The following is a 24,951-nucleotide window of genomic DNA, read 5'->3' as shown; positions in this document are numbered from 1 at the left end:
AGAAAGCAGAAATACGAGGATGAACTTTGCACCTCTAAAGGTTCCAGTTCAGGTTTTGCAGAGTAAAGCCTCAGGTTACAAGCTGTGAGGGGAGCAGTGAACACCAGCTTCATTTCTGTGAATAAATCCAGAATTTTCTTTGAGAATTAACGTCTGTACATGTGGAGACTTGCTCCCGTTTTCACTCAGTTTTCGTCAATATTCTTTTTTTTCTCCACAGAGAAGTTGTCAACATGCCAGCGTGCAGAGACCTGCATCCATCAGTCTGTAGGAGACAGGTCCACATGACTGACTGAAGGCTCCATCTCACAGAGGAGCCTTGTCAAGTCTGGGCGTCTTCGTGAATGTCTTCATCGGCTCAGTGGAAACACAACATCTGAACAGCAGAGCCTCTGTAATGAGGATGATGTTATTTTAGCAGCTAACATGCTATCAATCACAGCCACTCGCTCGTGTCATTATTATGAATGACATTCATCTAAGTATTAACTTCTCCTCATTATGATGGTCGACGAAATCATGAGAGGCACCAAATGCTCCTTCATCACCATCAACACACAGTGCAGTTTATTTTCACAGTATTAATACAGAAGCTCGACCTGTAATCAACAGAGACATGGACCTCTACCTTTACACTGTGTGGACCTTTAAATTAATGAAGCAATAGTTTCACACTTTCATTAAACACAATGAATTCAAAACTTGACCTCTGACCCTAAAGTACTTTTGAGAGGATATACAGTTTCAAGGCCATGTTCAATAAGATGCTGAATATGATACAAACTTTTGTAGATAATGACCAAGTGTTTGAAAGTCAATGCTTTATTTGTTTTGGGCATCTGAACAATACGCCTGAGACGAGCGGCTGCACACAGAGAAACTGTCTCTGGTTATTACAAAGGAGACACAAACACCAGGCTGGGGGCTTCTAGACCTCAGGTGCCAACATTTTGGACGAGATGTCACGTCAGGGAAATAAATCACCATCAGAGGTGACGCTCCCAATCACATTGCAGGAGCGGGCCTCCCCTCTGCAGCCTTCTAATCAAGCCTGAGAGCGGGGACAGAAACCAGCTGCACTGCTGATATGAAAGGGAGCGTTTCATGAGAAAACAGGTGAGACGCCTCTCTGCTGTCTTTGATGATTGTGAGGAACTAAACAAAAATACAAACGGCTTTTTTTCCCCCGAATGACATGAGGGAAATACAGCCGAGGTTTGCAGCGGTGCGTCACTAGCAGCATTGCCTCCAGATGAGCGATTTCCCTGTTGCTCACATGTACAGTAGTTGAGATGTTTCAGGAGGCTGGAACATTCCCATATCTCAGAATAACTAGAACAAGATGTCCTCTGGGGTGATAGCCAGTAAAAAGCCAAATGGTTTGCATGAAGGAGGGGGTGAGCGGCGAGGGTACGGTGCGAGATTGAGTTGGAAAGGCGAGGGAGAGAATTGGAATGGCAGTGGGCCGGGTTCCTAATGCACACAGCGAAGGCCAAAGTTTAGAGCCGCTCTGTGCCGGGAATACCAAGCGCCTGGCTCCCCGCTTGGCGGACAATGGGCTGATGGGCGTGCTACGGCAGCTTAATTTTCAAAGAGCGAGAGGCGAGCGCTGCCCATCTCTTTCAGCGCTGAGCAACAGGCCTTAACGACATAAAGACACATTGTGAACGTGGCAGAAACTGAGCCGTCCACGTTTTCACAGAAATCTCCTGCAGATCTAAAGTCAGGGAATCTCAAGTTAAACCTCTATCAGCAGTGACTCTGACTGCTGCTAAAGTTTGGGGCCTTTGGCCACTTTGGTAACTTTTCTACACTGAACATGTCACTGTTTGACAAAACTATCTCTAGAAAATGTAGGAACAAGTTGATCTCAACTGGAAACGAGTTCAAATATTCTCTCTGCTCTTCTTTTAAAGGGCAGAGTGGAATCAGCAGAGGTCGAGTTATTGATCCTAATATGGGCCATGCTCCAAAAATACTGGATCCTACAAATCCCATAATGCAGCTGGATAGTGTCTTTCATTAAGCCCTGCCTGCCTGGTAAATGCTGACATCTTTCAAATCCCACACCTCCAGTCTGTAACACGTGTTGTCTGTTTGAAATTGTGGGGTGACAGAACAGGTCCTGCTGAGTAACAAAGGAAAATGGTCACTGGCTCCAGAGTCCGGACCACAGTGTCTCTCAGGCGTTCTCCAGAAGGGAATTTGCTGATACTTGAAGAACCAATGTAAAGCCTGGGCTCTGCCTCACATGCTATATATTTCCTGAGAGAGCTATGGGCTGCTGCAGTCATTCCTTGGCCTCCAAACAAGTCCTTCGTTGCCCGACTGTACTGTAATTGGGACAAAATGCACCGTCCTCGCTCTGTGCACAAACACATTCTTAAGTCCAGCCAAACCAATAAAGTTGGTCTTTTTGTCCCGGTCGTCGCATGTTAGTTAACTGCAGCTAACAGGACATTTCCCACAGCTCAGCTTAGAAACAGGAGAGCTGCTATATCCCCACTGTTTAAATCTCCAGTTCTCCATTTGATATTTAAAATCAGTGTTTGTACAGAGAACTGTACAATAAAGTGCAGAATAGATCTGATCCATTCACAGACAGAAAGGACCTGATCAGATGGAGATTTGTCTTCCTGCATGGTCAGGAACTGGAGGTGTGAAAAGTCCCGTGATGGATTTCCAGTTGTGTTGGATTTTTTAAAATCATGCAGGGAAGTGGTTGTTAGGATTTCTTAACTCAACCTCTTCCTTCTTAACTTCTCAAACCCTGAGTATCTGTTCTGCTCTGTAAGTCTTTTGAGTCCTGGGCCTGAGAAGGACATTTATATTCATAGTTGCATATTTAGTTCAGTTTGGAACTAAGAGCATTTGATCATCTTTGTTAACCTCATGTGATCTCTGCTGATATGAACCTGAGTCCTACAGGTGTCCTAACCTGCCGGAGATGAACGCTAAACAGGAAACCAGCTGCATGCAACATGCAGTGACCCTGAGAAACCTGGGAAATATGGGCCCTGGTTATTGTCTGCGGTAGTTTCCCTCCTGCACTCACACAAACGTCAGTCCTCACTCTGCAGGTCGAACCTTTTGCTCTGTAAGTTGTCTGAACTGCGAGCGAGAGGCTGCGTGCTGTAGTTTGTGCAGAAAGTTTCCGTCCTGACAGCGGCGCTGATGGCGGCTCTGCTCCACGTGTCCCATGATTAATCTGCTGGTCATTAGGCTCCGCACAGTGCCGCTGAAACCTGATCCTTTTCACTGCTCACTTTTTTTGTTTCCCAGCCCCAGCACTGAATTAGCAGAGAGAATACATTAGCATACTAAATACCAGCGCAGGGCCTGGTGAGAGAGGAGCTGGGACCTTTTCTCAGAGGCAAACCTTCTTTCTCAGGAAGTCAAGTTTACACATGACACACAAACTGTTTGGCTCATAACGAGACTATTTTCTAGGTAAGAAGCAGCGTTTATCTGTTTTTTCAACCGTTTAACAGGCTGTAGTTTTGTTATTGGAGGATAATTTTAATAGTTTTTGTCATAGTTTAGATCTGGTTCATGTTTCTAAATCATTTTTAAATCAGTGTAACATTAAAGGAGTCTAAAAAGTCTGAAATAGCTTTTTTATGGGAAAAGATGAATTACACAAACTCGAGCACTTTCAGGTCCATGATAAAGAAAGTGAAGGAGAACAATGCAAAATAAAAAAAGAATCCATGATTTGTATGGTGCTGCCCATAAAGGCAGGCAGGGGGGTTCATTACCATAACAAGTGCAGCGCAACCAAAAGCCATTTTGCTTCCTTTGTTTCAGCTAAGCAGCTGTCATTTGCAGAACATTATGCATTTTGGATTCTTCTATGCTAATTTTTCGGGGGACAATTTTTCCAACAATAAGCACTCGGGCATCTAACAGAAAGCCTTTCATGGCACAGACCCCGGGGTGCCCCGAGCCGTGCCAAGTCAAACAATGGCTTATTGCTCTGAGCAAGCACATCTCAGCCCTTCAATAAAGCGTTAAGTTCCCAGCACACTGCAGCCCGGAGCCCCCGAACTGCTCATACACATGTACCACATACAAACACACACACACTGAACCTGGTCCCCAGGGCCCTCGGGAGATTAATCAAGATATTAATCAGTATCGACTGGGACATGCATGGAAATCAGTTGTTAAATGCAGAACAGTGTGAACATGACAAACTGCATGTATCACAGTTTGACAGTTAATGATTCACCTTTGAAAACTACCTCACCTCTGGGTCACTTTAGTCACTTGTTCCCGAGCTTTCAATAGAATTACACTGAATTTCATAAACACACTGATGCAGAACCAGGTCTCTGGAATCCAGTCCAGCTCTGTGTATGTCCATCATCCACCTTCATCCCCAGTGCAGCTGATGTGGGACAGCTGAAGGAGAGAGTCCTCTCTCAGTTACCGGACATCCACAGTAACCCTCTCATTTATCACCACATACCAGGTGTCTGCAAACAGCCGGAGTCCAGGTGTCACTGTGGGTGTTAAGATTAAATATGGTGGAAGCTCGAAGTCATTGAACCTTTATTTGAGATCAGCTGAATGATTTTTGGTGCCATTAATCTGAAGGTCTTTCCACTGCTGCTGGATATTACATGTTAGACTAAATATCCTCCATCAACTTGTTCATGTTATGTCTGTTTTACACTTGAAATCTTTCTCATAATGCTACAGTCAAGACAAAAGCTTGTTATTAAAATATTTGATCAGGTGATTCAGTTACAGAACTGTGCTCTGCTCATTCACTCCTCAAATATAGGTCACCCTGTTTCCTGTAAGCTGCCTGGATAATTGGGGTCACACTTAGCAAACACTGTGACATTACAAAATAATATCATAATATCATATTATAATAATATAATAATATAACTGCTTACTGCTCAAAAGCTTTTCTCCTGATTCTCACAGAATTAATTAATCTTATAAATAACAGTTACTCAGTTACTCTTTTTCAACCCTCACATGATTATTTTATGTGAAGCAGGTTTAACCTCCTGAGGTTTCTGGCTTTTATTTTTCTTCATTAAAGTTTTTCTTTATCTGAAACTTTGCAACAGGATTTGGTTTCTCTCTGTGTTTGTCTGAAATCTGCCATATTTTTATTGGATTGCTCAGAAAACAGTGCACTCAGCCAATCAGAGGAGAGGCTCAGAGCCTCTCCTCTGATTGGCTGAGTGCACTCTGAGACAAACATGCTCTCATTTCCAGTTATTTCATATTTAAACACTCTTTTCCTAAATTCTGTCAAATGTATTTACTCCCTGTCATTTTTTCCACTGAGTAAGTTTCATGAACAACATCAAGCCATCTTCACACTGGTTCTTTGTTAGCGTTCTGCAAACTACAATCAAAATGTTTGTCAGGTGTCTGACCACGTTGTTTAGCAGTTGAACCTCCCCCGACACCGACTGCAACATTTGGCCTTTCAACCAGCACTTAGCTCAACATGAAGTGAATGTAAAAGCTGCAAAGGGAAAGGAAACACTCGTCCCCCCTTGTGCTGAGAGACGCAGCTTCACCCTCATTCTCTCCTCCTCCAGTGTTCAACTAGAAGCCAAATGTGTGGTGTGACGCCAGGCTCCTCTCCTGCATCGATCCAGCAGCTCTCAGCAGAGCCTTTTAAAACGAACTGAATTAACAGAAAGTGATCATGTGTGTAAGTGTGTGTGTGTGTGTGACAGTGTGGGTAGATAGGGTTATGTTTGACTTCATTGTATTACTTGAATTATAACAGTGTGTAGCCCCGGGCCACGGCTCTCCCTGAACGGGCAAAGTCAACTCAAATTGGGTTATCGGAGACCTCGGGCTGAGCAGCCGGGCCACCAGGAATCCAAAATAAAGCAGCGGCCCCCTCTCCCCCCAAAAATAGACCACCATCAGCAGCCAGAAACCAGGTTAACACTGAGAAAAAACCTACAAAGGATTTTCAGTGAACTCGTATCCTCCTCACCGCCTCTGATCTCTAGGATCTGATCGGTTCAGTCTGCAGAGCAGCAGATTAACGGGTGAGCTTGTAATTTGATTTTCAACCTTGAGGACCAAACAAAGGAGCCCTGTTTAGAGGTCATCACTTGACCCCTGAGGGCAAAATCAATGGCATTATTATCACGAGGAACAACAAGATTACATTCAATCAGCCAACGCACTGAGAGGATGTGCCTGATGATGAGTCGCTACATCTCCAGCTGACAATCACACAATAAAGTTGCAGGTTGTCAATACAGAAGTCAGAGTCCACAATGCTCATTGGACGAGTAAGGGTCCACTGCAGAAATGAAGCCTGAGGGACGGTCAAGATGGACTGAAAGGGGAAAGAGAGACGATTGTTCTCTATTCCAACCCACCAGCTGCAAAACCTATTTGACCAAAACTGCTTGTTTCTTAGAGATTTCACAATTTGATCATTAAGACTTGAGGATTAAGGTATTTATCTGAGACACACTGGATAAAGAGAAATGAACTGCAGCCTGTGATTGGAGGAATTTCGGCACTGTAACTTCTGGTTTCTGCATCTCATCTGATGAGTCGCTTGATTAAAAGATATTTTTACGGGTTCTACAGTTTCACCGTCTTGGTATCTATATGACAACTGTTGAGATATTTCAGTCTGGTCCAAAGCAACATGCATCAGCCACCCGAACGAGGAAAACCCGCTCAGCTTGATGACTTTCAGCATTAAAGAGTTTCTCTTTGTTCAAAAAGAGAAAAAGGGAGAACAGTTTATTCCAAACTCCAAACTGGAGACACAAAATGAAATAAAAATCTCCCATCAGAGCATATTCTACATGTGGGGCTGTTTCAGAAGCTTTAGTGGAAATGTGGCATTTTATTTTCAATGCTCAAACAGCTGATTTTAAAATTGTGTTTGTTTGGGGGATTTTCTTGTGCATGTTTTAGAAATTCAGTGGCTGTGAATGAAGCCTGTGGTGTGATGAGTGACGTGGCAGAGATTCATTCACTCTCTTTCATAGGATAATCAGGCACCGCGCTGCCATGCGGTATGGATCATATCGCATGTCTGGGAGTGGGGGTGGGGGAATATGTGTGTGGTGGTGGTGGTGGGGGGGGGGGTTGCTTTACGTGAAACAGGGGCTTCTAAGCACGGGCTTGTCCAAACATCTTGTCCAGCTCTATTCTGACAGCGGGATTAGAAGCACCTGCCATCAAGACAAAGGCAGGCCTCAAGCCAGATGAATGAAGTGCAGCTAACTGTGGGCCCCGCCCTCCAGCCTCGCTGCTCAGAGTCCTCGCTGATCCTCGTCCTCTCCACTGAGGACCTCGTCGGAGGACAGATGTAATGAGTCAATTCAGCTCTGAAGGCTGATGACCAGACGCCAAAACAAGGCCCAAAAAAAAGGCCTGTAATAAAGTTCAGAGGTGGAAGAACTGAAACCTTTAAATACAAGGAAACAAGCAGCAGCAGTAAAAGTGAAAAAGCTGATCTTCTCCTGGGTAAAACCAGGAATGAAGGAAAGAATGAAAGAAAAAAGAAGATGATGCATGTGTGAAATCACTTTTTCAATAAGGGGATTTTCATAAGTTATGGCAAAAAGATTCTGAATCATCTCCCAGAGGAGGATAACGGGGGGGGGGGGGGGGATCACAGGAGGGGGGGCTGTGTAGGGTGACAGCCTTGGGGGATCTTTCTCCTCAGCGCAGCGTGACGCTTGTCCCCCACTCTGTCCCCTGACCGAGAGGGCGACCCGGGGCTGAAGACCAGCGGACTTCACCACAGGCTCCGCCCACATCAAGTCACTCTGCATCAGACGTCAGCTGGACGCAGGCCATCAGGGGCAACGTGACACAGAGTGAACCATGTGTGAGGACGTGCTCAACAAAATCGATCAAGTTTTAAAGGCTATGAATGACGTTTGACTTCTTATTGTCTCACAGTAGTTTGATTATTGGGGCAGGACTGTCCACTGTCCACTGTCCACACCTGCAGCAGACTCACAGTCAGAGAGCAGCTGCTGGAGACCAAACACAGAGCTACAAGATGAGCATGTTGCTCTTTGTCTGCTGGATGTGGAAGTAGACACGTGTTTGACGACTTTACTGTGGAAGTGGTGCAGTGATGTGTTTTCCTGTGGCTCCCATGAAGCCTGAAAGGAAAGAAAATGCTGCCGTTACGTCTTGAGAGGAAGCTCATTGTATCCTGGGATACAGTGAGATCTGTGGATTTTTCTACATTTAGAAACTGGTTAGTGGGGGTGTCGGGGGAGGTGCTGGACGGACAAAGAGGCACATCCTGGAGCTTCATGTGGTTGGGTTTTTAATATTTTAAATTTGTTAATATTTAATATTTTTAATATTTCAGAAGGCTGAACCTTAATCAAGTGCTGTGAGAGCCGAAGCCTAACTGTAAAAAAAGTTTTATCATGCTGTAGCTGCTACAGGCCAGTGTTGGAGGAGATGAGATACATTTTCACACTTTGCTGAGATGTTTAATATCCACTCTCTGCAGCTGTGCAGACGCCTGCTCCTTTGTTCCGGCTGCCACTAGACGTCCTACAAAACATATTTACTGTTGTAAATCAGTGCTGTATAAGCTACTATCAGACTGCTACTGAACATTTATGTTATTTAATCCTAACTCATCTTAGTTTGAAGCTGTGAGAGGATTTTCTCTGGGTGTAAATGTCTTAACGGAGAAACAGTAGATTTCTCATTTACCCTCTCTTCAATTAGTTTTTTCTTTCTTTCTTGATGACATTGCCTCAGTGCTGAAGAAATGATGGACAAAGCTACAACAAAGGTGTCTGTCTTGACAGATGCTGCGGTCGTGCCAGGACTTATTACTCCATCCAGTCCCTCTGGTCTCAAACTGTCCCTGTTGGAGGTAGAGGAAGGTCTCGCCTCGGTATCATCCGACTGTCAAACATGAGCGCTCCCCACCGTGACGTATTTGGAACAGTATCTTTTTTCAACCCTCGCATGATTCCTGGGTGGCTCTCCCCCCTCCTCCCTCCTCCCTCCATCCTCCATCCTCCCCTCCCTGTGTTTTGCCTTTCTGGTCCAGTTCCCTTTTCTAAGCCCTGGGGTGTTGACAGCAGCAAACATGGTCATTGGGGTTCACATGCATGTCCAGGCTCCTGTTTATCTCCTGCCTCTTTATTTCAGAGGGCTGAGGCTGCTGCAGTGCTGCTCTGGGGGCTGTTGTCTGGTGTGCAGGTGAGCGTCTGTTAGAGGAGCGGTTAGCCTGCTTTTGATCCCACCTCTCCATTGATTTGGTGCACGGCCGAGCACAAACAAGGCATTGAATGCAGCGCCTTTCTTCCTGAGCATCAGGGTTGACGGGGTTAATCTCTCTCTAAGTGGGCGAGTTAGGCAAAAACTGAGATGAAAGAATCTGTTTCACCAGCGATACAACAGACTTCATGCAGCCTCTGCAGTGGACCTGGTTCAAAATACTGTGTACGACAAGAAGAGTTTCTAAAATGACTGAAGGATGAAGATCCAGTCGGTAACAGTACCTGGACAGTTCTGACTTTCTAAAAGCCATCGCCTTTCATATCGTTTAGTTCTGGCCAAACTCCTGTTGATCATAAATCATATTTCATTCTCTAATGTCTCTGATGTTCTGAGCCTGTGTTTCTTCCAAAGTGAGTCTTTAAATGTTCAAACCTGATGGTTGAGGTTAGAAAAGCTATTGGATATTGAGTTTCTCTGTGGTGCGTTTGGGTTTCTCCACCGACAAGCTGAGGAGCCTGGTTCCTTTCTGTGCCTATCATCACTTCCTAAAAGTACCAGAGAGCTCTGGCTTCCCTCCAGGCATGTAATCATGACAATACATTATCTCTCATACAGTTAGTTTCAGATCTGAGAAGACCATCACTGCTTTACACACGGTTTTGATTGGGAAGCTCTTGATCTGCCACCTCTGTGGTTCAGGTTTAGTGATGTTTACACACCGAAACCACTCGGTGATCATTGTTGGACTGGATGGAAACTGTGGTCTCTCGTGGTGAAATCCAGTGCTTTGTTGACCTAACATTGGCAGGAAAGCAAAACAGGTTGTTTAAGACCCACTGTGAAGTAACCAGTGATGGGTGGATATGCTCCCTACACACAGAGAGCGGACCCGGTTCTGTTTATACTACATGGGTATCTGCTTACATGTTTGTTGGTGTGTACGGTTCAGAAAAACTGTCTAAAGATCCATATTTTAACTTCTCCAGTTTTTATTTTGAAGTGTTGATATGCAGAGGAAGATATATCTGTGGTTTTCTCCTCTCTGGAGCTCTAGTAACAACAGGTCAGTCAGCCAATCAGAGGAGAGGATCAGAGCCTCTCCTCTGATTGGCTGACTGTTTTCTGAGTGTTGAAATTAAAATAGTGTTTGAATTTGGAAAATATACAACAGGGTACAGGCAATGTCCCAGACTTAAAGCTACAGAAGGTGAAGCACATGTTTCTGCTGTGGCTGCAGGACTGTCCACAGCTGCAGGGAAAAACCTTCATGATCAAATCACGGAGGATTCTCCTGATTATGTCTCAGTCGGTTGAACTTTAAGAAACATCTTGTTTTCGAGCTTTTTACCCCGAGGTACTTGGTTAGTTTAAGTGTTGTGAAAGCAGAAGTGCAGATCTGACACATCGGACTTGTTTTTGCTCAGGTATCATTGTGCTGGTATGAACACTGGCATGAAACGTGACTCTGCGTGACGAATGCACTGTTGGGGTTAGTTGTGGTGGTCTCGGTGTAGAGAAGGCTCCCAGCTATACCTGACGCTGCAGAGAAAACAGAAGTGTGAAACGAAAGCTTCTCTAAATGAAACTTGGGCGGAGATGAAGTCAGACTGCTAATCCTCAGCTTAACATCTCAGAGTGGACACTGTTGATGCGTTCCACAGGTTCAAACCACAGCTGGAGAGACTGTTTTCACCCACCTGCAGCAGTGACAGTGGATCCCAAAGTCCACCAGCTCCTCTTAATGTTTACCATCTAATGTGATCACCATGCTCAAGATGAACCTTCAGGTGTTTATGTATGTAATATATTTCCTCCAGTCAAAGTTCCACCAGAAACCCATCTGTATGTGCTCCTTCTGTCAGCAAGGTCAACAAAGTATTTCTCTTCTGAGAAATGTCTTTTAAACACCTTTTAAGACAATTTGATTGGATCCATGAACCCATAAATAATGTTTTCCCCCAAATTTTACAGTTTTGAAAGAAACATCTTGTAAAGGTGGGCGTTTGTTTTATAGTGTGACTAGTAAAGGAGAACCACAGCTCTTCACAGTAGAAACCTGAGGTCAGCCCCCGCTGCTCCACTCTGTCAAATGAAAACACCCACTCTTCTGTGTTTTTTGTACTTACTGATCCGGGACCAGCTCTGTTGACTGCCTCTGGTCGACCACCGTTGTGCTACTGTTTGTTTGTCAGCGTGGAGACCTGAACTCTGAGCAGCGATCCTGCTGACTCCTGTTAACCCCAACGTAAAACTCTGCCAACCTGAAAAAGAAAGACAGAAGATTTCAGCCCTGAGTATCCGGGTGCACTTCTGGACCACAGTCTAGAATCATGTTTATGCTTCTCACGTAGGAGGCCATTTGTTTTCATATCGTTTGCTTTGATTGTTGAAAAATAAAATTACATGTTTTTGGAGACAGGAAAAGACCCTTGGCTGCACAGTGAGTGCATTTATTCACCTGTTCAACATTGTGCAACAAAGAGGAAGCCTGGATACCTAAGCAACAACAAGTCATCTACACTAACCAACAGAATCTGTTTCTCATTGCCCTCCAGAAGTAAAAGCCCCCGATCTGGTCACATTTTCTCCAGTGTGCAAAGGAACAAGTATTTGTGTGTGCTGCAGGATAAAAGGCTCTTTAAAGATTACACACAACACTAAAATCTGATCAAATAAAAATGGTGTTTCCATTAGGGACTAGAAATCAAAGCCGAATGTGTCCTTTTAAAATGTGCATTTGTTGTGAATTGTGGTGATAAACCGTGTGGTTGAATGTTGTATGTGGCGTGAGCTGAAAAGGATCTGTGAGGGGTACCAAACCTCAGGCCAGTGGGTGTACATAATTTATGTATAATTCAAGCTCTTAAATGTCCCTCTAAGCATGCAAGGGGACCTGATTAGCCTCTCTTTACAGCGTCCTTCACAAACATTATTAATCAGGTCCCCATTCTCACAGGCCTCTGCTCCGGCTCGAGACAATGTGCTAAATGAATCCCAGCACATGGAGCTTGGGAATGGCTCTGCTGCACATACAGTATTCATCAATCATAGTCTGGATCTATTGTCAGGATGCTGAGAGCGCGACCCCGACGCTGCTCACTGCTGGTGCTATTAAAAGCTCTGATCTGGGAACGTGAAGTTGGTTGTGCTGCTGTAACAACATCAGCTGAATGAATGAAAATGTTCGGTAAACAGTGAGTCCGGATCATTTGGGATCAGGCCTGCAGCTGGATCCTGGCAGGAGAGGTTGATCACGAGCAGAACATACCAACCTGACGTGTTGCAGGGAAAGACTTCAGGTCCTCGTAGAAGAGAGAGTCAGCAGCAGAGGTCTTCATTCATTTATTATTAAGACTCCTGTTCCTGAATTAATCTCATTTGACTACATTTCAAAATGTATAATGTTTCATCACGTGAGACAAGAGAGACAACATTATCATCACACCTGAATCTGTTCATGGATGCTGCACAATCTTTCCAAGCCATTATCTTTCCTACTCATTGCCACAGCAGCTGATTCAGACATCAGCGTTCCCTCATAGGATGTATCCTCCTGACTCTGGTAAGCCCCGGACTTTTCCTCCATCGCCACCAGTAAGTTGAAGTTTGTTGGTTCACTGTTGACGTGCACAAATAACAGCAGTGTCTTGTTTCACACAGGACTGTTGCTGGTAAACTGCAGATACATGTGTGAGATCACGACCATGTTATTTCATGTTAATGAGCTGAGAGCAGGCAGCTGACGATCAGATCAGAACATTTTCCAACTTTCATCAGTAGCTTCTGAAAATGTGTTTCTGACTAAATGCTGACAGACTCCATCTTTAATTGACTGAATCCTCTTTAGTTTTCATCATACTACAGGTGAGGACTGTTCTCTGCCTTTCAGAGTGAACTTCTTCCATGTCTGGCTGTTTGGACATAAGGAGGCCAGGCAACAGTGGAGGACAGATTTAGACACGTTCTTAGAGGTCAGTCGACGGGGGGACGGGTGGAGCGACAGGTAACTCAGTCAAGCTGGTAATGAAATGAAGCTCGCCTCTGGGCTGAAAGGGACAGAGAGTGCTGCCAACACCGTCACCGGCCACCGCTCTCAGTTCAGACTGAAGAAACTGACTGTAGATCAGTTTGAACTTTTCTGACCATCTTTGGTTCAAATGCTAATGATTCTAGCTTCAGTTTTTCAGGAAGTCAAACGAGAAATACACAAAACAAACCTGATTCTATGATTCTGTGACTAGTTTGTCACAAAATGCACCATGGGAGTCATAGTAAACGTGTCTCCTTGAATCAGTTATGACCACAGCCTTGTAGCCTTTACTTTTTATCAAAGCACCAGATATTTGCTGACACAGCTGTCCATCTTGTTGACCTTGGCAACCTTGGCAGGAAAATGAAAAATCGAGTGGCTCTGTGGTAAATCTAAGTAAGTGTGGAGGGTTCAGTTCCCACTGAGGCTTCTCTTACTCATCAGTCTCACATGTACTGAAGCAGCTTTTTTTTTTTTTTACCACAGCTGTAACCTCATGTGCTCCCAGACCTGCACCAAACACACCTGTCTTTGATGCATGGATCACCTTTTTCTGTGCTCCACTCAGGGGCACCTGGGAAAACTTAAAAGACAGAGGGACGAGTCGTGCGAGTCTTTGCACATCAAACTGTGGTATTATCCTAAGTCGGTATGTGGAGCACTTTACCCCTTATTTTTCTGAGAACTTTTTTCTTCCTGTTGTTGTTGTTGAGAGAAGAGGATTATTGATGTATATGCTTTGAAATATCAAAGCGTTTGATCCACGCCAAAAATAAAGTGATGCCTCCGTTCTTTTATGCCATCACTCATTAGGGAACCTGGGCTCAAAAGGCAGCTTTGTACGGGGAGTCGTTTTAAGTTGGAGATGGCTTTACAATAGATTACCACGAGCACAGTGAGATTTCAGGCTGAGAAAGTGAATGAAAGGCTATGCAAATTACAGCATGTACATCTCTGGATGAAAGAAAAGCATCAAGATTTTCTGAACCTGAATAACCCCCCTCTTCCCCCATCTCCTTCTGCTTTATGTTCCCTTTTTTAAAACCCCAAAGTTTTTTCTCTTACAGCGGCAAACCCAGCGTGCTCGGCTTTGTGACAGGTGAAATATTTATCCAGGGAGAGACAGGGGAAGGAGTCAAAGGCGGCCTATCTTGTTTGAGTCCCTGCGTAGACAAAAGCTATTGAAGAGCTGACAAGCTTGTGCATGGAAGGGCCCAGCATGGCTCGGAAAAGTGGTTGTAAGCGATTGAAAGTGAGACAAACGGGGAAGAAAAGAAGGGTGTATCTCCGGGCGACTATAGGCTATATGACGCTGTAATCTGGGGTCTTTTTAAAAGCCATCTCTCCCCGTCAGGATGCGGGGGTTTCTCTCACGCTGAGGCCGAGAGCCTGGAGACGGAGCCTTTCAGAACCGCTTGACTTCTGCCACGGTGGCTGGCCCCAACTATCTGATAGCCTTTCTCCTTTTACACGGTGGCCTTTATCGCCCGGCTGAATGGAGACAAAGTCCCCTTACCTGACCTGACCTGGAGCAGCCTGTGCTCTTTACAGGACTGATACCAAGTCGGCAAAACTCCTGACTTTAAAACGAGACACACACCTTCTTCTACAGAACCATCAGAGCGAACTAATTCTGAACTGTTTTTTAGGACTCGTGTAAAAACTGTACAACATTTATATTTCATCTGAAATATAAATCAAAAGCCTCGTGCACTAATCTATTGTCTCTCAATGAATTTTTATAATCATCTAAACGGATGCTCTGTGTTTGGTCTGTGTACTGGTTCTAATGTCAAAAATCTGAAATAAAAGAGCACTGATGAAGACTGGGAGATGCAGCAGAGCTGCAGCTAGTAAGTGGACCTTGAGTTGAGATCATTAAGTCAAGTCCAGAATGAACTTTCATTGTCATTGTCACATTTTCTAGGGCAAGAAAAATAAATGAGTGAATGAATGAAATTTCATGTCCTCTGAGTTCCTCTGTTTTAACTGGTTCCCACTCTGATCAGTCAATGACAGACACCAGCTCGCGCCTTTCAGGCACAGACGCTGACTTTATCTCCGCTCTGTCCTTTCAAGCTCCTGCTCACATTTTACAAACAGAGTTAAAAGAACAATAAAAGCTTTGAGGGGTCAGAGGATTGCCCTGCCCCGCTCCTCGTTAAACGCAGCCAGGCACGGACGCAAGGTAGATGATTATCAGGTCACATTTGTTTGACCTTGAATTAGCCTTGACATTTACGCTTGACCACCTCAGCCCGGGGTTGAAAAGGAGCACCGCTGCTGGAGGGGTCATGGAGTCCTACACAGACACAACAAGACGAGGTGAGAGAAAATCCACTGTTGGATTAAAACCTTTAAAAGAGTTTAAAACTTTAAAAGTCTCAGTTCTTCTCACTCTTCAGCTCAGTTTCTTGGGCCCAACACTATCTCAGACTGATGTTTGGAAACAGACAAACTGATGAAAGATTCACCACATTAAGTTGCAGCCAAACCACAACTATTGAGTTGAGTGTGTGCAGACACACAGCCTGTTTCCCCCCAGCAATTATCCCAAGATGGGGAAGATCTACCAAACATTAACGTGACATTCTGGTTACATTCATGTTCCTCTCTTTGTGCTCCACCTACAACACACACGTTTCATAACTGACAGATGAAGACGTAGAGCAGAGAAGATGCTGAGAAATCACATTTAGAAAATAGAAATATGATGAAAAAGAAAAAAAAAGATGCAAAAAGCTAAAAAGGAGAAAATCAGAAAAATATGTGAATGAAAATATAAAAAGCAATGAAAGATAAAGGTAGAAAGGTAAAGCTTGAAGAAACAGAGTAAAGGGAAATGAGAAGAAAGAGATAAGGAGGATAACAGCCCAAACCCTGAGTTAAACTCCTGGGTGTGATAAATCCTGTCTGGATTCAGTTTTCTTCTCACAAGAAATTATGATTCAGCCATTTGGGGCAAACATTGCCAAGGTTAACCAGAGCTATTCAGAGTTGGTCAGCATCTCTCCAGCTTCTCACTCTTGTTTTGAGATCTGTTTTTGAAAATTAGCAGCGGTTTGTGAGAAACTGTCTTGTTGTTGAGTTTCAGGAGTCAAAACACTTGTGGCGTGGGAATCTGACGACTGCGGGCGGCTGGTTTTCAGACAGAGAGAGGGATATTATCTCAAGGACAAAAGATGTAGACGCACCTCTGGTTTCTCCACAGGATAAACTGACATTTTAACTGACAGAAGATGTTACAGACACTGCCAAGATAAAAGCATTCCCATTTGTGCAGCTCTTCGCAAACTGGAATCAAAGCTGAATCCAGAGAGACGAACATTTTCAAATTTCTGCAAATGGAAATTGAAATGTTTTGTGCACCTCAGTGTCAGGTTTACTCTCCAAGCTACACAAAGGCAAATGAAGTGTTTACTCCACAATGTTCCTCATTCATCTATATCTGTTTCGGACAAAATACTCACTCTGGTCTGCAGTTCTAGCTTTTAAGGTAAATTCATAAGTCATGAGTGGAGTTATTCTGATCAGGTGCAAAAGGGAGCTGCACTGGTTGCAGGAAAATCATTTATCTGAGAGTAATCATATGCTCAGTCTGTGCTCCAATGGCTGAACGCTGCATGGACTTATCCTGGTTGACAGCTCCCACTGTTCTGCCTGTGGACCCTGTCACAGCCTTCTTACACAGTGCTATGAACAGGTACACGAATATGAACATTCAACACATGAATCAATAGATTAGATCTGTCATTTTCAAACAGTACTCTGTCAAGGTACAACTGAAACCTCAAAAGTCTGCTGCCTCCTTACTGTCAGTGTCCTGAACACAGGGCTGAAATATCCAGGTTGTAAACAAGTGTTCAAATGTCCTTTACTTTTGTGCCAGTGTAACTGTGTAGTTGTCACACAGCCACACGTCAGACAGACGTTGTTCAGGCTTTTGAACAAACTGGAAATGTCCTCACTGTGTCTGAGGGTGTGAGTTTGTACAGTGCACGCTGTTTCTGAAACAATCTGTTTATCCCTTTAAATGAATGAATGAATGAATGAATGATTATTTAGAGAATGACTGCAGTTGGCCACAACATCACAACATGCAGTAGTATATTTAAGATATAACAGGTGAAAGATAACACCACACAGTGAGCATACAGTCATATCTTAATTTAAGTTAGTTATTTAATATTTGCATTGTTTGTTTGCTGCTGTTGGTGTTGACCAACTTACAACCTGTGCACTAAAGCAGACACATGGTCCATTGTGCTAAATCCAAAAATAATCCAGATCCATGTCTGCACAGGCAGCAGCGACTGCCTGGGAGATGTTGATGGAGGCAGTTTGACAGTGTTACATTCCCATGTGCAGACAGGTGACCCCTCTACACCAACAACCACTACAGACGCAGCAGAGCAGGGACTTGTGGAGTTACATGTGTTGGAACATGCACATGTAACTGAATCCTGTTCATATGAGCAGATGCCGGGCTCAGAGTGGCGTGCACGGAACAACTTATTTGTCGTGGTTTTCACAGGAACATGCTGCAGCGACACAAGTTCAAATGGATCCAGGAAGCAATGGTCTGGAAAGAGAACAACAACCTCTTAAACGTCCTGAAACTATAATGAACCGTCACATGGTGCTGATTGCTGGGCTTTAATGTGGGCAAACAAGACATGAAAGAGAGCCATAAAGAGTCCAATGAATAGATAATCTATCTCTCTTATGGGACGCCTGACAAACGAGGGGTTTAGAAGTTTACTGCACCCAAAACGCCCTTGTTTTTATTGGGTGTCATTGTCTCAAAGGCCTCACCTAATGACATCTAATGCGTAGGTTTCTTCAACAACAGACGCCTGAGCCTCTGCTCCTGCCGTGGCCTCTCCGCAGCTTCTATTCGCGGTGTGGAAAACAGAGGGTTAATCACACACACTAATTGGCAGGGACTGTGCTTTTCCCATGACCTCTCTACACCCGTTATTAGCTGTATTGTTCTGGAAAGCAGAATTATCATATAGGCTGCAAAAACACCACAATTAGTACAATCTGACAAAAATAAATGGCACAGCAGGCAACCCAACCCTCCACTGAACTCTGACTTCCTGCTCAGAGACAAACAGAGAGCGCAGATCTGCAGCACGGCAGAGGACACATCAGGAAAAGGCTGGAAATACCAAAGCTTCACTCCAGCATGGCACCAAGTTAAGACATTAACGTTACTTCTATTTCATCTAAAGCATGATAGATTTTATTTTTACTGTAGAAAAGCAAAACCACAAACCCAGAAAGTGCAGGAGCTGCAGCATCACTTTAGGTTTGATCACCAGTATAACAGCAGTCATCAGTATTGTTTCTGTGGTTACCTGGACTTTCATTAGACCAAACTGGTTAATTTCTTTATGATTTTAACGGGCACATGCTCGTCTGCAGCCACGCTCGGAGCTGCTCTCCAGTAAAGACACAGTTAAGTCGTTATTATGACCACAGACCTACAAACTGAGGGTCACCACATCCTCCTCACAGAAGCAAAACTGCAGGACCAGGGAGACTTCACAGCTGACACAGACCTATCAGCACATATGGCTAAATCAAGGGGTGCGTAACCTTGGTAACATGAACACATGAGCTTTGACAATTCATATCAAAAACACCTGTACAAAAATAAGAATGAGATTAAAATGCATGTGTGCTGTGTCCAAACCATTGTTGTTTAATACCAGCTAATGATACTGTTGTTGCTCCATCATACGTACAACACTTGTACAAAGACCTGAGCTACACCCTCCCCTGCAGCTCGTTAGTGTTTCCCTTCAGAGTAACAGAGGAAGGCATCAGGCAGCGTGGTGCAGTGAAAAGTTCACCTTTCACCTCCACATGAAAGGTGATGACGATGCCAGGAGCTGTCAGCCGAGCACCTGTCTGTGCAGGTCATGGAAAATGCTGACTGGCTTTAGAAGGAGACCATGTATGAGTTTGAACTGTGTCCAAACTGCAGGAGCATCAACCAAACACAATGAAAACCATTTGCTTTATCGAAGACCAACAACCGGTAATGAGTCTGAACGAGTCAGCTTTGCACCACAGAAACACAAGATCAGCTCAGTCCAACCGGATACTCAGAACGAGACTCACACCTCGGTCCTCATGTGCGCCCCCTCCACCTCCCCTAACCAAGGCAACTGGAAAGCATGCATAGCTAACGCCTGCGGGATTGTGTGGAGGCTTTTGTCTGGCCTACAGGCTCAGCTAGAGGACTTGATTGCCCAGGCCTTCTTTGGCATCATACCCTGAGCCACTATCCTTTTTTTTTTTTTTTAGGATGCAAAAGGACCCGTCGTACAAAGCTGACATTCATGATATGAAATGTATTCCCAGGCCAGGCCAGTTAAAATTCATTTTAAACTGTTTACCCGCACAAAACAATGGGCAGCGGTCACGGCTGTTATCTGCTGATTTATTAGAGAAATGGAGAAAGAAAGAATTGGCAGGCATGCAGTGCTGACAGTTTGGTGAGAGGGCAAAAGGAGATGGGTGGGGGGTGGGGGGATGAAGGGGGGCAGAATAGATGCACTTAAAAATCACTTCTTTCACCGTTACTCCTTAGGCCTCCACCGGTCGGACAAAAGGATGAAAAAGTCCTGGCACTGAGCGCTCCTTTCACTCAACACAGCTCAGCATTGTGCTTGGAAAATGCCAATTTCCATAAGCGATTGGAAGGACAATGTGATAAACAGGCGTGCATGCAGAGTGACAATAAGACAAGGACAAAGGACTGTCCTGGATTGTCTCAGTGTGGGCATTCCTTCTGTTACAGCAGAGAGGCTTTTGATCTCTGACGCTCACATTATGAGGACGACACAAGTGGGAAAATGCTCATAAACTAATCATTAATGTTGGTTTGACACGTTTCTTCAGAGGAACTTCATCAGTTCTGACCTCAAAATCCAAGACGGCTGCATCAACAGAAGTGAAAGCTGTGGTCATTTACTGTTTATTAGCACTTCTGTTGTATTTGAATCTAATGAACATTTACTTGTCTGTCAGAGTGTTTCCTCCTCAGAGACTCAGTGAGGTGGATCAGTGGAGCTGTGGTCCAGGTAAAGATCAGGTAAAGAAGTGACCTGAGAGGAGTGAGGAGAGGAGGTGCTCTCTGAAGTTGAGAGGGACGCTCCTGCTCTGGTAGACTCCAGTAGAGAACCACAGACCAGATCACTGAGGACCATGATGACAGACCACATTTAAAGTTAAATGACCTATAGGCTTCAAGTCTTTTCCTCACAACTCCTGGATGTAACTAAACTGATGTGTATTGGGCTGCCGACCGTGTAAAGACAGAGTCAGAGTGACACTGGTGGAGGACCTCAGCAGCTGCCGACCTGCTGCCGCAGACCAGGACTCACAGCTGCAGAGTGTGACGGCGAGCCAGCCACAGCACACGACAAGACTGCTCCTCAGACTCACAGAGGAGGAGAGTGTCTGTGTGGAGAGAGTTGGCAGATGCTGAACAAGGTCTCCCACATCCACCTCGAGGCCGTGATGTCACAGTGAAATGAGGAGGAGGAGCAGGACGAGGCTATCTGAGGACACTGACGAGCTCCACTCAGCTCTGCTACGAGGGGATGAAGAGAGAACCAGAGTGCATTTAGGCACACACACACACACACACACACACACAGAGAGAACATGTATTCACTTGGTTTGTACAGGCTTGACACTCCCTCATGGCACATTCATGGGGCATTAACACACACACACACATGCTTACTATACACTCTAGTACTTCCTCCCTCTCTTGGATACACAAACACAAACACACACACACACACTAAATAGGGAGTAAGAGCTTTGTGGGGAGCGGAGGATGTCATGGGCCCCCCGCTGTGCTTCACACTGCAATTCAGTGATGCTGTGAGATGGGACATCGCATGACTGGGAGCACAATAATGTGTGTAATGTGTGTGTGCATGCATGTATCTGTGTAGAGGTCTTTCTTTTAATGTACTCTGCACACACACACACACACTCACATCATTGGAGTGGCCCCCTGCTGCGTTCCTATCAGCGTCAGCAGTGAATCTGCGCGCTCAAGCAGCAGTAAAGCCCCAGAATCTCACTCCACTGACCCTGTGTGGACAATAAACTGCATCTAATTACTGGCGCATGCACTCCCAGCACTCCCGGCGCGGCGCTCCCTGGCACTGGCCACGGATATTCACAAAAAGCAACGGGAGCGCAGGCCAACTTCTCTTAGAGATATAACGTTTTTTGACAGCTTAAGCCTTTTCGGGTGATGCGCAGCATGGCGCACAAAGGCAGCACTCAAGTCGTGCAGCCGGCGCTGCGGAAAACAAATTTCTGTCTTTGTGGACACGAAGCCCCGCCAAGTGCAACATGTTGGCCCCTTCCTAGCAGCTCTCAGAGGGGATATAACATCTCTCTGTTGGCCTCTGCTGCAGTGGTTGAAGACTTAAAGAACGATTCAGATGTCTTCCAACTGGGCTGTGACATGTCGCAGCTTTAGCCATCATTTCCCTCACTAACATCGGAGCTTCAGTGCTTAAACTATTACTATTGTCCGAGGAACAGGGCTGTAGTCACTGGAGCTGGGTGCACAGTCTTCCTCTACAATGAGGGGATATTAGCGACACTTCAGGTGCTTTCAGTTTGACCTGTGAATCAAGTGGTTCAGAAACACAACTGTTCGATATTCGACACCTCCACAATTCCTGAATGAAGATGTTCTTTGTCTTCTGTCCTCACTTTGTTTCTGATGGTTGTTAGTAGATGAAGTATTCTGCAGATTTACAACATGGATGTCAACTTGTTGAAGGTCAGTAACCACCCTCCACCCTCCACCATGTGCACCACCTCCCTGTCTGAGTGTGCAGGCGTAAGAGTGTAGGTCGAATTCCTTTATGTTCCTTCCTACCTCAAAAGGAAGTGGTGGAGGGGACCGAGGGCCTCGCCAGCTGACAGCGGGCTTTTATTAATGACAGCTCCCCCACCCTGCTTTGAATAGGTGGGCTGTGACAAACAATAGCCACTGTTGGGATGTTGGAGGAGCAGCGCAGGCTTTTGAAAAGGCCTCGGCCCGCTGACAGGTGCCGCTGAAAGGACGAGCAGGGTGTCGGTGCCTCAGCGGCCTCGCAGGTGTGGAGACGTCAGGGATGACAGAACACCTGCGACGTCGTTCCCTTCACGCTGATGATTTCACTGTATCGCTTTTCATACGCGGCCATGATAAAAGATACAGGGGGACGAGGCTGTGACCGCGCTCCGCTGACAGCACCGCCACGCTCCACCTGTCCGATCCACAACACCAGATTCAATACCAGGTGAAGGAGGATGATTTGCCAGTTCTGATGCCTGATTAGCTGCTGGCTCAGTTCTGCTCTTGAATGTGTAACCTGGTGGTTTAACTATAATTCTGAGCTCAGATCTTTGTGTCACATTTCATGTTGGTGAAACACAGTAACTGCTAATGTCTTTACTTCTGTCACAGAGCAGCTCTGCAGTGACCACTGACAGCTGAAGTCATATTTTTAGTACAGAGTCAGGTTTTTTGTCCACCTGCATCACTTTTATGATGATGATGATGATGAGGAGGAGGAAGCACAGTTTTCTGAAAGTTACAAATGTTTTGTTCGTTATTTGGGATTGAAGCTCGATTGGTATTGGATGATGAAGAGGTAGCAGCGTGGGTGGTGTCCCTCCGCGCTGATAATGAAATAATTGGCTGCAAAAGGTGGGAGGGATGTGGGGGAGGGGCTACTCGCCACTAACCCAACACCCGAGCACAATTAGTCATTAAACCAGTTATGACGAGCAAATAATCATGTGCCTTTGTTTCACTAAAGCTTTTTAGTAAATATGTATGAAGTGACCTGGAAAAACGCACAATGGCAACTTTTGCCTCTTGAGTCGGCAGCAGGAACAATGCTGCGATTCACTGAGGAGATGTCGTCATCGGGCTGAGTTACCATCAACAACCTGCCGTGTTGTGTCCCTCGTCACCGCTCATTAGGAACACATGTACATGCACACATTCACACACACGACATTCACATGGTTCCCAGGCACCGTGCATGAGGAGGGAGCCTGTGAGCTCAGATCAATTGAATCAATCCAGACTTTTAAAAATAAACTGGTGCAAGCTCATTGATTATAAAGCAGGTCCAGGTTCTATTTTCATACTGTGAAAGTATCAAAGCTCAGTTACTACAGCTCCAGAGAGAGGAGATGTGAAACTACATGGGCCATTCAGAATCTCTCTTCTGATTGGCTGACAGTTTTCTGAGTGATCTGATAGGTGTGGTTTTTTTGAAGATTTTCACTGTGACATCACAAAGTTCCAGAAGTCCTGACGGCTGGTTTTAAGGCTCAGTTTCTGAATACAGGCTGTGTGCATTTCTCTGTGGACTGAGGCTTTGATACTTTCACAGTATTAATATAGAACCTAGACCTGCTTTATAATCACAAACACATGGACATCCACCTTTAGACTGTGTGGAGCTTTGAGGCTGTTGTGTAGTAAACTGTTGCCAAATGCCCATTAGCAGAGAGAATACACAACATGAACTGAAACACAGCGCCTATGTTACAGAACAATGGCAACAAACAAACACTACAATAAGTTGCGTGTTGGTCTGAGAGCAGAAGTGAATTGTGGGAAACTGGGCAGACAAAGTCAAATTCCACCAAGCTGGGAGTTTGAATTATCATAATTGGAGGCCTTGGCGGTGGGGGAGAATTTGGCAGCCAGTTCAAAATGTGATATTATGAACCCCGAGTGCACAAACAATAGACATGATATATGATTATGCATGACTCTCCTCTGGGTCAACTGACAAGCCAGGAGAAGGAGGAGAGGAAGAGTCCAGATCTGGCATCAGTTTCTTTTTTCGTCCATTTTCTTTTTGAAGAGATGAGAAAAGACAGGCGGGTTTGGAGACCCCCCCATTTCCCAACAATCGATGGTCTTTCCAAGTCACTAACCGTGAAACCACAGCGTTTGATCTGGCCTCAAAGGTTATGGAGGATATGTTGAAGAAATTTGTCATCAATGTCTGTTTCTTTGTTGTCAATCTCTGGACAAAAAGAAAACCAGCGCCCTTTATTTTCTTGCCAAAAAAATGTACATCACTAAGCGTCTGACTCGAACCGTGTCCTCGTCTGCGCACACTGAACCACAAAACCAAACTGGGAAGGTCAGGAAGTGACTACACAACGGTGGGATGCAAGTGACCAAAACACATCTCCTATTCTTGTGGTTTTTTTAGGGCAGGATCACACAAACACATGTTCAAGCTGGGAGGAAACCAGGGGATTTGAGGAACCATCTGTTAACCAAAGCCTTTGGGAAGCACACTAAGATGATCTTAGGATATTGTTCTCCCCAGGTGGGAATGGCAGGGGCTCTGCGGGGCCCCTCGGGTCCGGGCAGAAAAGGGAGGGAAATGGGGAGCTTAAGGAGCGCCGGCTCGCTGATGCCATAATCTCATTTTCATTCATAACTCTCGGGCATTTCAGGTTAGAGAGAAAAGGAAAAATAACAGAGCATCTCAGACTTGGACTTGCGTAATGTCTCTGTCTGACAGAGGCCAGAACAGGTCAGAGAGTCTGAGGCTGCCTCTTCTTTGAAATGAGCCCCACAAGCAGAAAAAAGGGATTATCTGAATTTGTAGGCACTGCACACAACC

The 24,951-nt window shown here is 45.1% G+C and overlaps 1 protein-coding gene across 5 annotated transcripts in view; it reads right to left on the bottom strand.

Annotated features, from left to right (window-relative positions):
• The window catches only part of LOC139622405 (ras-related protein ralB-B-like), a 159,415-nt gene that overhangs the window by 30,898 nt on the left and 103,566 nt on the right, over window positions 1-24,951 (bottom strand). For all 5 annotated transcript variants that reach the window (XM_071479720.1, XM_071479717.1, XM_071479718.1 and 2 more), the window contains one exon: window positions 11,349-11,483. The gene's annotated coding sequence lies outside the window, so the exon portion shown is untranslated. The remainder of the gene's footprint in view (window positions 1-11,348; window positions 11,484-24,951) is intronic.

This window comes from Trachinotus anak, unplaced genomic scaffold (assembly GCF_046630095.1).
Source record: "Trachinotus anak isolate AG129_WGS33_773 ecotype Australia unplaced genomic scaffold, CSIRO_AGI_Tana_v1 ptg000006l, whole genome shotgun sequence".
Lineage (NCBI taxonomy): Eukaryota > Metazoa > Chordata > Actinopteri > Carangiformes > Carangidae > Trachinotus > Trachinotus anak.
This window is presented reverse-complemented; position numbering and strand designations above follow the sequence as displayed.